This window comes from Triticum dicoccoides, chromosome 4B (assembly GCF_002162155.2).
Source record: "Triticum dicoccoides isolate Atlit2015 ecotype Zavitan chromosome 4B, WEW_v2.0, whole genome shotgun sequence".
NCBI lineage: Eukaryota > Viridiplantae > Streptophyta > Magnoliopsida > Poales > Poaceae > Triticum > Triticum dicoccoides.
The window spans coordinates 671,648,494-671,660,691 of NC_041387.1; positions in this window are offsets into that span (position 1 = coordinate 671,648,494).

Consider the following 12,198-nt stretch of genomic DNA (forward strand, 5'->3'; position numbering starts at 1 on the left):
TACGATCAAATCGTGGACGAGAATATTTAAGTCACGAATTTGGTACGCAGTTAAGGAAATGTGGAATCGTTTCACAACTCACGCCGCCTGGAACACCTCAGCATAACGGTGTGTCCGAATGTCGTAATTGCACTCTATTGGATATGGTCTGATCTATGATGTCACTCATCGGTTTACCGCTATCATTTTGGGGATACGCTCTAGAGACAGCTACATTCACTTTAAATAGGGCACCGTCTAAATCCGTTGAGATGACACCATATGAATTATGGTTTGGGAAGAAACCTAAGCTATCGTTTCTAAAAGTTTGGGGATGCGATGCTTATGTCAAGAAACTTCAACCTGAAAAGCTCGAACCCAAGTCGGAAAAATGCGTCTTCATAGGATACCCTAAGGAAACCATTGGGTATACCTTCTACCTTAGATCCGAAGGCAAGACCTTTGTTGCCAAGAACGAGTCCTTTCTAGAGAAAGAGTTTCTCTCGAAAGAAATAAGTGGGAGGAAAGTAGAACTCGATGAAGTACTGCCTCTTGAACCGGAAAGTAGCGCAGCTCAGGAAGATGTTCCTGTGGTGCCTGCACCGACTAGATAGGAAGTTAGTGATGATGATCAAGGTACTTCGGATCAAGTAGCTACTGAACTTCGAAGGTCCACAAGGACACGTTCCACACCAGAATGGTATGGCAACCCTGTCTTCGAAATCATGTTGTTAGACAACGGTTAACCTTCGAACTATGAAGAAGCGATGGCGGGCCCAGATTCCAACAAATGGCTTGAAGCCATGCAATCCGAGATAGGATCCATGTATGAAAACAAAGTATGGACTTTGACAGACTTGCCCGATGATCGGCGAGCGATAGAAAATAAATGGATCTTTAAGAAGAAGACGGACGCGGATGGCAATGTTACCATCTATAAAGCTCGACTTGTCACTAAGGGTTATCAGCAAGTTCAAGGAGTTGACTACGATGAGACTTTGTCTCTCGTAGCGAAGCTGAAGTCCGTCCGAATCATGTTAGCAATTGCCGCATACTATGATTATGAGATATGGCAAATGGACGTCAAAACAGCATTCCTTAACGGCTATCTTAAGGAAGAAATGTATATGATGCAGCCGGAAGGTTTTGTCGACCCTAAGAATGCTAACAAGGTATGCAAGCTCCAGCGATCCATTTATGGGCTGGTGCAAGCATCTCGGAGTTGGAACATTCGCTTTGATGAGATGATCAAAGCATTTGGGTTTATCCAGACTTATGGAGAAGCCTGCATTTATAAGAAAGTGAGTGGGAGCTCTGTAGCATTTCTCATATTATATGTAGATGACATACTTTTGACGGGAAATGATATAGAACTTTTGGACAGCATTAAGGCCTACTTGAATAAGTGTTTTTCAATGAAGGACCTTGGAGAAGCTGCTTACATATTAGGCATCAAGATCTATAGAGATAGATCGAGGCGCCTCATAGGTCTTCCACAAAGCACATACTTTGATAAGATATTGAAGAAGTTCAATATGGATCAGTCCAAGAAGGGGTTCTTGCCTGTGTTGCAAGGTGTGAAATTGAGCTCGGCTCAATGCCCGACCATGGAAGAAGATAGAGAAAAGATGAGTGTCATCCCCTATGCCTCGGCAATAGGGTCTATTATGTATGCCATGCTGTGTACCAGACCTGATGTAAACCTTTCCGTAAGTTTGGTAGGAAGGTACCAAAGTAATCCCGGCATGGAACACTGGACAGTGGTCAAGAATATCCTGAAGTACCTGAAAAGGACTAAGGATATGTTTCTCGTTTATGGAGGTGACGAAGAGCTCGTCGTAAAGTGTTACATCGACGCTGGCTTCGACACAGATCTGGATGACTCTAAGTCACAAACCGGATACGTGTATATTTTGAATGGTAGGGCAGTAAGCTGGTGCAGTTGCAAGCAAAGCGTCGTGGCGGGATCTACATGTGAAGCGGAGTACATGGCAGCCTCGGAGGCAGCGCATGAAGCAATCTGGATGAAGGAGTTCATCATCGACCTAGGAGTCATACCCAATGCATCGGGGCCAATCACTCTCTTCTGTGACAACACTTGAGCTATTGCCCTTGCCAAGGAGCCCAGGTTTCACAAGAAGACCAGGCACATCAAGCGTCGCTTCAACTCCATTTGTGAAAATGTTCAAGATGGAGACATAGATATTTGCAAAGTGCATTCGGATCTGAATGTCGCACATCCGTTGACTAAACCTCTTCCGCGAACAAAACATGATCAACACTAGAACTCTATGGGTTTTCGATTATTCACAATGTAACTAGATTATTGACTCTAGTCCAAGTGGGAGACTGTTGGAAATATGCCCTAGAGGCAATAATAAAATGATTATTATTATATTTCCTTATTCATGATAATTATCTATTATTCATGCTATAATTGTGTTATCCGGAAATCTTAATACATGTGTGAATACATAGACCACAACATGTCCCTAGTGAGCCTCTAGTTTACTAGCTCGTTGATCAATAGATAGTCATGGTTTCCTAACTATGGACATTGGATGTCATTGATAACGGGATCACATCATTAGGAGAATGATGTGATGGACAGGACCCAATCCTAAGCATAGCACAAGATCGTGTAGTTCGTTTTGCTAGAGCTTTTCTAATGTCCAGTATCATTTTCTTAGACCATCAGATCGTGTAACTTCCGGATGCCGTAGGAGTGCTTTGGGTGTACCAAACGTCACAAGGTAACTGGGTGGCTATAAAGGTATACTACAGGTATCTCCAAAAGTGTCTGTTGGGTCGACACGGATCGAGACTAGGATTTGTCAATCCGTATGACGGAGAGGTATCTCTGGGCCCACTCGGTAATGCATCATCATAATGAGCTCAATGTGACCAAGTGGTTGGTCACGGGATCATGCATCATGTGACGAGTAAAGTGACTTGCCGGTAACGAGATTGAACGAGGTATTGGGATACCGGCGATCGAATCTCGGGCAAGTAACGTACCGATTGACAAAGGGAATTGTATACGGGATTACTTGAATCCTCGACATCGTGGTTCATCCGATGAGATCATCGTGGAACATGTAGGAGCCAACATAGGTGTCCAGATCCCGCTGTTGGTTATTGGCCGGAGAGCTATCTCTGTCATGTCTGCTTGATTCCCGAACCCGTAGGGTCTACACACTTAAGGTCCGGTGACGCTAGGGTTATTAGGAAGACTTGTGAGTGATTACCGAATGTTGTTCGGAGTCCCAGATGAGATCCCGTACGTCACAAGGAATTCTGGAATGGTCCGGTGGTGAAGATTTATATATGCGAAGTTGTCATATGGTCACCGGAAAAGTTCGCGGGCTTATCGGGATTGTACCGGGGCCACCGGAGGGGTTCTGGGGGTCCACCGGGAGGGACCACCTCTCTCGGAGGGCCTTATGGGCTGTAGTGGGCAGGGAACCAGCCCCTAGGGGGCTGGGCGCACCCCCCCTTGGGCCCATGCGCCTAGGGTTTGGAGGGAACCCTAGAGGGGGCGTCCCCCTTGCTTGGGGGGCAAGCCCCCTCCCCTCGCCCCCCCTCTAGATATCATCTAGAAGGGGCCAGCCCCCTTCCCCCTTCCCCTATAAATAGAGGGGCGAGGGGAGGGCTGCACACACACCTCCAAGGCGCAGCCCCTCCCCTCCCCAACACCTCTCCTCCTCCGCAGACGCTTGGCGAAGCCCTGCCGGAGTACTGCCTCTCCATCACCACCCCACCATCGTGCTGCTGCTGGAGCTCTCTTCCTCAACCTCTGCCTCATCCTTGCTGGATCAAGGTGCGGGAGACGTCTCCGCTCCGTACGTGTGTTGAACACGGAGGTGCCATCCGTTCGGCACTAGGATCTTCGGTGATTTGGATCACGACGAGTACGACTCCATCAACCCCGTTCTCTTGAACGCTTCCGCTCGCGATCTACAAGGGTATGTAGATGCACTCCTATCTCTCTCATTGCTCGATGACTCCATAGATTGATCTTGGTGATGCGTAGAAATTTTTTTATTTTCTGCAATGATCCCCAACAATAATGACCTGTGTCATCATTCACTTTAATTCCAACACTCCCTTTTTGCGTGAAAGATTCTACCTGACGTCACCAAGCTTCATCAAAACCCTTCATGCGTAAGGCCTGCTGAAGGAAAGGCCATTTGACTTTGTCGTACGCTTTCTCGAAATCCACCTTGAAAACAACTCCATCAAGCTTTTTCGTGTGGATCTCATGAAGCGTTTCATGAAGGACCACAACCCCTTCAAGGATGTTCCGGTCCGGCATGAAAGCAGTTTTGGTAGGCTGCACCACAACATGCGCGATCCTTTTGAGCCTATTAGTCCCGACCTTGGTGAAAATTTGAAACTAACATTAAGAAGACAGATTGGCCTAGATTGTTCAATTCTCACAACCTCTGTTTTCTTAGGAAGAAGGGTTATCATTCCAAAATTCAGTTGGAAAAGCTGAAGCTGCCCAGAGAAGAGATCATTGAACAAGGGCAACAGACCCTCTTAATGATATGCCAACACTTCTTATAAAACTCAGCCGGAAATCCATCCGGTCCGGGAGCCTTATTATTTTTCATTTGCGATATGGCCTCAAATACTTCTTTCTCAGTAAAAGGAGCTGCCAAAATATCGTTCTCCACTACTGTTAGTTAAGGAACATCCTCAATCCTGGACTCATCCAGAGACACACAATTATCCTCTGGGGGTCCAAACAGCTGCTTATAATACTCGGTAATGTATAATTTTAGGTTTTCCTGTCCTAAAATCGTTCCTTCATCTTGTTCAAGCTGAAAGATCCTCTTCTTTCTGTGTTTACCATTAGCGATCATGTGAAAGAATTGAATGTTCGCGTCCCCCTGGACTACTCGCCGGACCTTGGCCCGCAACGCCCACTTCAATTCCTCCTCACGAAGAAGCTCTTTCATCCTCATCTCCGCGTCAAGCTTGGCATGAAGCTCCGAGGCTGGCAGAACTGTGGTTTCTGCTTTTACATCTAAGGCCTGAATAAGGTAAGGAGCCATTCCTTTTTGACCTTATAAATCCTGCTAAGATATTTGGCCCACCCACGCAGGAAACTTCTCAAATGCCTGATCTTATTCTGCCAGCGCTCAAGCACAGTCCTACCGCTGGAATCCTTAGCCCACTCTCTAGCTACGAGATCAAAGAAGCCGTCTCGCTCAAACCAAGCAAGCTCAAAAGAGAACGAGTTTTTATTTCCCAAGTGAGTGGCCTCACCAGAGTCAACAAATAATGGCGTGTGGTTAGAAATTCGACGGGACAGAGCCTGAACTGTTACAAAGGGAAACTTTTGTTCCCATTCGACACTAGCAACACTCGATCCAACTTTTCAAACATCGGATTTGGCATCGCGATGGCCCAAGTGAATTTTCTTCCTGAGAGCTCAATCTCTCTCAGATCCAAGCTTTCAATGATAGTATTAAACATGAACGACCATCTGCCGTCAAAGTTATCATTGTTCTTCTCCTCACGCCTTCTAATGATGTTGAAATCACCCCCCACCAGGATAGGAAGCTGCTCAGAGCCACAAATCCTTGTTGGAAGTATGCCCTAGAGGTAATAATAAAATGATTATTATTATATTTCCTTGTTCATGATAATTGTCTATTGTTCATGCTATAATTGTATTAACCGGAAACCGTGATACATGTGTGAATACATAGACCACAACGTGTTCCTAGTGAGCCTATAGTTGACTAGCTCGTTGATCAACAAATGGTCATGGTTTCCTGACTATGGACATTGGATGTCATTGATAACAAGATCACATCATTCGGAGAATGATGTGATGGACAAGACCCAATACTAAGCATAGCACAAGATCGTGTAGTTCGTCTGCTAAAGCTTTTCTAATGTCAAGTATCATTTCCTTAGACCATGAGATTGCGTAACTCCCGGATACCGTAAGAGTGCTTTGGGTGTACCAAATGTCACAACGTAACTAGGTGACTATAAATGTGCACTGCAGGTATCTCCAAAAGTGTCTGTTGGGTTGGCATGAATCGAGACTAGAATTTGTCACTCCGTATGACGGAGAGGTATCTCTGGGCCCACTTGGTAATGCATCATCATAATGAGCTCAATGTGACTAAGTGGTTAGTCACGGGATCATGCACTATGGAACGAGTAAAATGACTTGCCGGTAACGAGATTGAACAAGGTATTGGGATACCGACGATCGAATGAAAATATATCCCATATATTATGAATATACGGGATATATTTTCAAAACACTCTGAATAATTTTATGGTGCTAGATGGACTTTTCCAACAGCACATAAAACATTCCAAAGTTATTTGAAAATATATCCCATATATTATGAATATAATTCCAAATTCAAATACAATAATGATTTAAATTCAGTGCCCAAAATATTCCTTACAAATGTTCATTATTTTCGGTTTGGTGGCAAGTAACGTACAGATTGACAAAGGGAATTGTATACGGGATTACTTGAATCCTTGACATCGTGGTTCATCCGATGAAATCATTGTGGAACATGTGGGAGCCAACATGGGTATCCAGATCCCGCTGTTGGTTATTGGCCGGAGAGCTGTCTCGGTCATGTCCGCGTGATCCCGGATGAGATCCCGGATGCCACGAGGAATTCCGGAATGGTCCGAAGGTGAAGATTTATATCTGGGAAGTTGTCATACGGTCACCGGAAATATTCGAGGGCTTACCGGTATTGTATCGGGGCCACCGGAGGGGTTCCGAGGGTCCACCGGGAGGGGCCACCTGTTCCGAAGGGCCTCATGGGCTGTAGAGGGAAGGGAACCAGCCCCTTGGAGGGTTGGGCTCCCCCCCTAGGGCCCATGCGCCTAGGGTTGGGGGGAACCCTAAGGGGGGCGCCTCCCCTTGCTTGGGGGGCAAGCCCCCTCCCCCCTTGGCCGCCGCCCCCCTCTAGATCCCATCTAGAGGGGCCGGCCCCCCTTCCCCCTTATCCTATAAATAGAGGGGCGAGGGGAGGGTTGCAGCACCACATCAAAGGTGCAGCCCCTCCCCTCCCCAACACCTCTCCTCCTCCGCTCGAGCTTGGCGAAGCCTTGCCGGAGAACTACCACTCCATCACCACCACGCCGTCGTGCTGATGTTGGAGCCTTCTTCCTCAACCTCTCCCTCCTCCTTGCTGGATCAAGGCGCGGGAGACGTAACCGGGCTGCACGTGTGTTGAATGCGGAGGTGCCGTTGTTCGGCGCTAAGATCGGAATCCACCGCGATCTGAATCGCTTCGAGTACGACTCCTTCATCCGCTTTCTTGTAACGCTTTCGTCTCATGATCTTCAAGGGTATGAAGATGCACTCCCCTCTCTCTCATTTCTAGTTACTCCATAGATTGATCTTGGTGATGCGTAGAAAAATTTTAATTTCTGCAACGATCCCCAACAGTGGCATCATGAGCTAGGTCTATGCTTAGTTTCTATGCACGAGTAGAACACAAGTTTGTTGTGGGCGTCGATTTTGTCAATTTACTTGCCACTACTAGTCTTATCTTGTTTCGGCAGCATCGTGGGATGAAGCGGCCCGGACCGACCTTACACGTACGCTTACGTGAGACAGGTTCCATCGACTGACGTGCACTAGTTGCATAAGGTGGCTAGAGGGTGTCTGTCTCTCCCACTTTAATCGGATCGGATTTGATGAAAATGGTCCTTATGTAGGGTAAATAGCAATTGGCATATCGCGTTGTGGTTTTGGTGTAGGTAAGAAACGTTCTTGCTAGAAACCTAGAGCAGCCACGTAAAAACTTGAAACAACAATTAGAGGACGTCTAACTTGTTTTTGCAGCATATGCCGTGTGATGTGATATGGCCAAAAGGATGTGATGAATGAAATATATGTGATGTATGAGATTGATCATATTCTTGAAATAGGAATCACGACTTGCACGTCAATGAGTATGACAACCGGCAGGAGCCATAGGAGTTGTCTTTATCTATTTGTATGACCTGCGTGTCACTGAATAACGCCATGTAATTACTTTACTTCATTGCTAAACCGTTAGCCATAGTAGTAGAAGTAATAGTTGGCGAGACAACTTCATGGAGACACGATGATGGAGATCGTGGTGTCATGCCGGTGACGATGATGATCATGGCGACCCGAAGATGGAGATCAAAAGGAGCAAAATGATATTGGCCATATCATGTCACTATTTGATTGCATGTGATGTTTATCATGTTTTTGCATCTTATTTGCTTAGAACGATGGTAGTGAATAAGATGATCCCTCATAATAATTTCAAGAAAATGATTCCCCTAATTGTGCGCCGTTGCGAAAGTTCGTTGTTTCGAAGCACCACATGATGATCGAGTGTGATAGATTCTAACGTTCACATACAACGGGTGTAAGCCAGATTTACACACGCAATACACTTAGGTTGACTTGAAGAGCCTAGCATGTACAGACATGGCCTCGGAACACAAGAGACCGAAAGGTCGAACATGAGTCGTATAGAAGATACGATCAACATGAAGATGTTCACTGATGATGACTAGTCCGTCTCACGTGATGATCAGACACGGCCTAGTTGACTCGGATCATGTATCACTTAGATGACTAGAGGGATGTCTATCTGAGTGGGAGTTCATTAAATAATTTGATTAGATGAACTTAATTATCATGAACTTAGTCTAAAACTTTTGCAAAAATGTCTTGTAGATCAAATGGCCCACGCTCATGTCAACCTCAACTTCAACACGTTCCTAGAGAAAACCAAGCTAAAAGACGACAGTAGCAACTATACGGATTGGGTCCGGAACTTCAGGATCATCCTCATAGCTGCCAAGAAAGCATATGTCCTTGAAGCACCGCTAGGTGAAGCACCCGTCCCGGCGAATCCAGACGTTATGAACGCCTGTCAGTCGTGTGTTGATGATTACTCCCTGGTTCAGTGTGGCATGCTTTACAGCTTAGAACCGGGGCTCCAAAAATATTTCGAGCAGCACGGAGCATATGAGATGTTCCAAGAGCTGAAAATGGTTTTCCAAGCTCATGCCCGGGTCGAGAGATATGAAGTCTCCGACAAGTTCTACAGTTGTAAGATGGAGGAGAATAGTTCTGTCAGCGAGCACATACTCAAAATGTTTGGGTTGCACAACCGCTTGTCTTAGCTGGAGATTAACCTCCCGGATGAGGCGGTCATTGACAGAATCCTTTAGTCACTCCCACCTAGATACAAGAGCTTTGTGATGAACTACAATATGTAGGGGATGGTGAAAACCATTCCTGAGGTATTTTTAATGCTGAAATCAACGGAGGTGGAGATCAAAAAGGAACATCAAGTGTTGATGGTCAATAAAACCACTAATTTCAAGAAAGGCAAGGGTAAGAAAAACTTCAAGAAGGACGGAAAGGGAGTTGTCGCGCCTGGTAAGCCAGTTGCAGGGAAGAAGCCAAAGCACGGACCCAAACCTGAGACTGAGTGCTTTTATTGCAAGGGAAACGGTCACTGGAAGCGGAACTGCCCCGAGTACTAAGCGGATAAGAAGGCCGGCAACACCAAAGGTATATGTGATATACATGTTATTGATGTGTACCTTACCAGTACTCGTAGTAGCTCCTGGGTATTTGATACCGGTGCGATTGCTCATATTTGTAACTCAAAACAGGAGCTGGGGAATAAGCAGAGATTGGCGAAGGACGAGGTGACGATGCGCGTCGGGAATGGTTCCAAGGTCGATGTGATCACCGTCGGCACGCTACCTCTACATTTACCTACGGGATTAGTTTTAAACCTCAATAATTGTTATTTACTGCTAGCTTTGAGCATGAACATTGTATCTGGATCTCGTTTAATACGAGATGGCTACTCATTTAAATCCGAGAATAATGGTTGTTCTATTTATATGAGATATATGTTTTATGGTCATGATCCACTGGTCAATGGTTTATTCTTAATGAATCTCGAACGTGATGTTACACATATTCATAGTGTGAATACCAAAAGATGAAAGATTGATAATGATAGTCCCACATACATGTGGCACTGCCGCCTTGGTCACATTGGTGTCAAACGCATGAAGAAGCTCCATGCAGATGGATTTTTGGAGTCTCTTGATTACGAATCATTTGACACGTGCAAACCAGGCCTCATGGGCAAAATGACCAAGACTCCGTTCTCCGGAACAATGGAGCGGGCAACCAACTTATTGGAAATTATACATACTGATGTGTGCGGTCGAATGAGCGTTAAGGCCCGCGGTGGCTATCGTTATGTTCTCACCCTCACTGACGACTTAAGGAGATATTGGTATGTCTACTTAATGAAACACAAGTCTAAGACCTTTGAAAGGTTCAAGGAATTTCAGAATGAGGTAGAGAACCAACGTGACAGAAAAATAAAGTTCTTAAGATCAGATCGTGGGGGAGAATATTTAAGTCATGAGTTTGGTACGCATTTAAGGAAATGTGGAACTGTTTCACAACTCACGCCGCCTGGAACACCTCAGCGTAACAGTGTGTCCGAACGTCGTAATCGCATTCTATTAGATATGGTGCAGTCTATGATGTCTCTTACCGATTTACCGCTATCATTTTGGGGATACGCTTTAGAGATAGCTACATTCAGTTTAAATAGAGCACTGTCTAAATCCGTTGAGACGACACCGTATGAATTATGGTTTGGGAAGCAACCTAAGCTGTCGTTTCTAAAAGTTTGGGGATGCGATGCTTATGTCAAGAAACTTCAACCTGAAAAGCTCGAACCCAAGTCGGAAAAATGGGTTTTCATAGGATACCCTAAGGAAACCATTGGGTATACCTTCTACCTCAGATATGAAGGCAAGATCTTTGTTGCCAAGAATGGGTCCTTTCTAGAGAAAGAGTTTCTCTCAAAAGAAGTAATTGGGAGGAAAATGGAACTTGATGAAGTACTACCTCTTAAACCGGAAAATAGTGCAGCTCAGGAAGATGTTCCTATGGTGCCTGCACCGACTAGAGAGGAAGTTAATGATGATGATCAAGGTACTTCAGATCAAGTTGCTACTGAACTTCGTAGGTCCACAAGGACACGTTCCACACCAGAATGGTATGGCAACCCTGTCCTGGAAATCATGTTGTTAGACAACGCTGAACCTTTGAACTATGAAGAAGCGATGGCGGGCCCAGACTCCAACAAATGGCTTGAAGCCATGCATTCCGAGATAGGATCCATGTATGAAAACAAAGTATGGACTTTGACAGACTTGCCCGATGATCGGCGATCGATAGAAAATAAATGGATCTTTAATAAGAAGACGGACGCGGATGGTAATGTTACCATCTATAAAGCTAGACTTGTTGGTAAGGGTTATCGACAAGTTCAAGGGGTTGACTATGATGAGACTTTCTCTCTCATAACGAAGCTGAAGTCCGTCCGAATCATGTTAGCAATTGCCACATACTATGATTATGAGATATGACAAATGGACGTCAAAACGGCATTCCTTAACGGCTATCTTAAGGAAGAATTGTATATGATGCAGCCGGAAAGTTCTGTTGATCCTAAGAATGCAAGCTCCAGCGATCCAATTATGGGCTGGTGCAAGCATCTCAGAGTTGGAACATTCGCTTTGATGAAATGATCAAAGCGTTTGGGTTTATGCAAACTTATGGAGAAGCCTGCATTTACAAGAAAGTGAGTGGGAGCTCTGTAGCATTTATCATATTATATGTGGATGACATACTTTTGACGGGAAATGATATAGAACTTTTGGACAGCATAAAGGCCTACTTGAATAAGTGTTTTTCAATTAAGGACCTTGGAGAAGCTTCTTATATATTAGGCATCAAGATCTATAGAGATAGATCGAGACGCCTCATAGCTCTTTCACAAAGCACATACCTTGATAAGATATTGAAGAAGTTCAATATGGATCAGTCCAAGAAGGGGTTCTTGCCTGTGTTGCAAGGTGTGAAATTGAGCTCGCCTCAATGCCCGACCACGGCAGAAGATAGAGAAAAGATGAGTGTCATCCCCTATGCCTCGGCCATAGGGTCTATTATGTGTGCCATGTTGTGTACCAAACCTGATGTGAACCTCGACGTAAGTTTGGTAGGAAGGTACCAAAGTAATCCCCGCATGGAACACTGGACAGCGGTCAAGAACATCCTGAAGTACCTGAAAAGGACTAAGGATATGTTTATCGTTTATGGAGGTGACGGAGAGCTCGTCGTAAAGG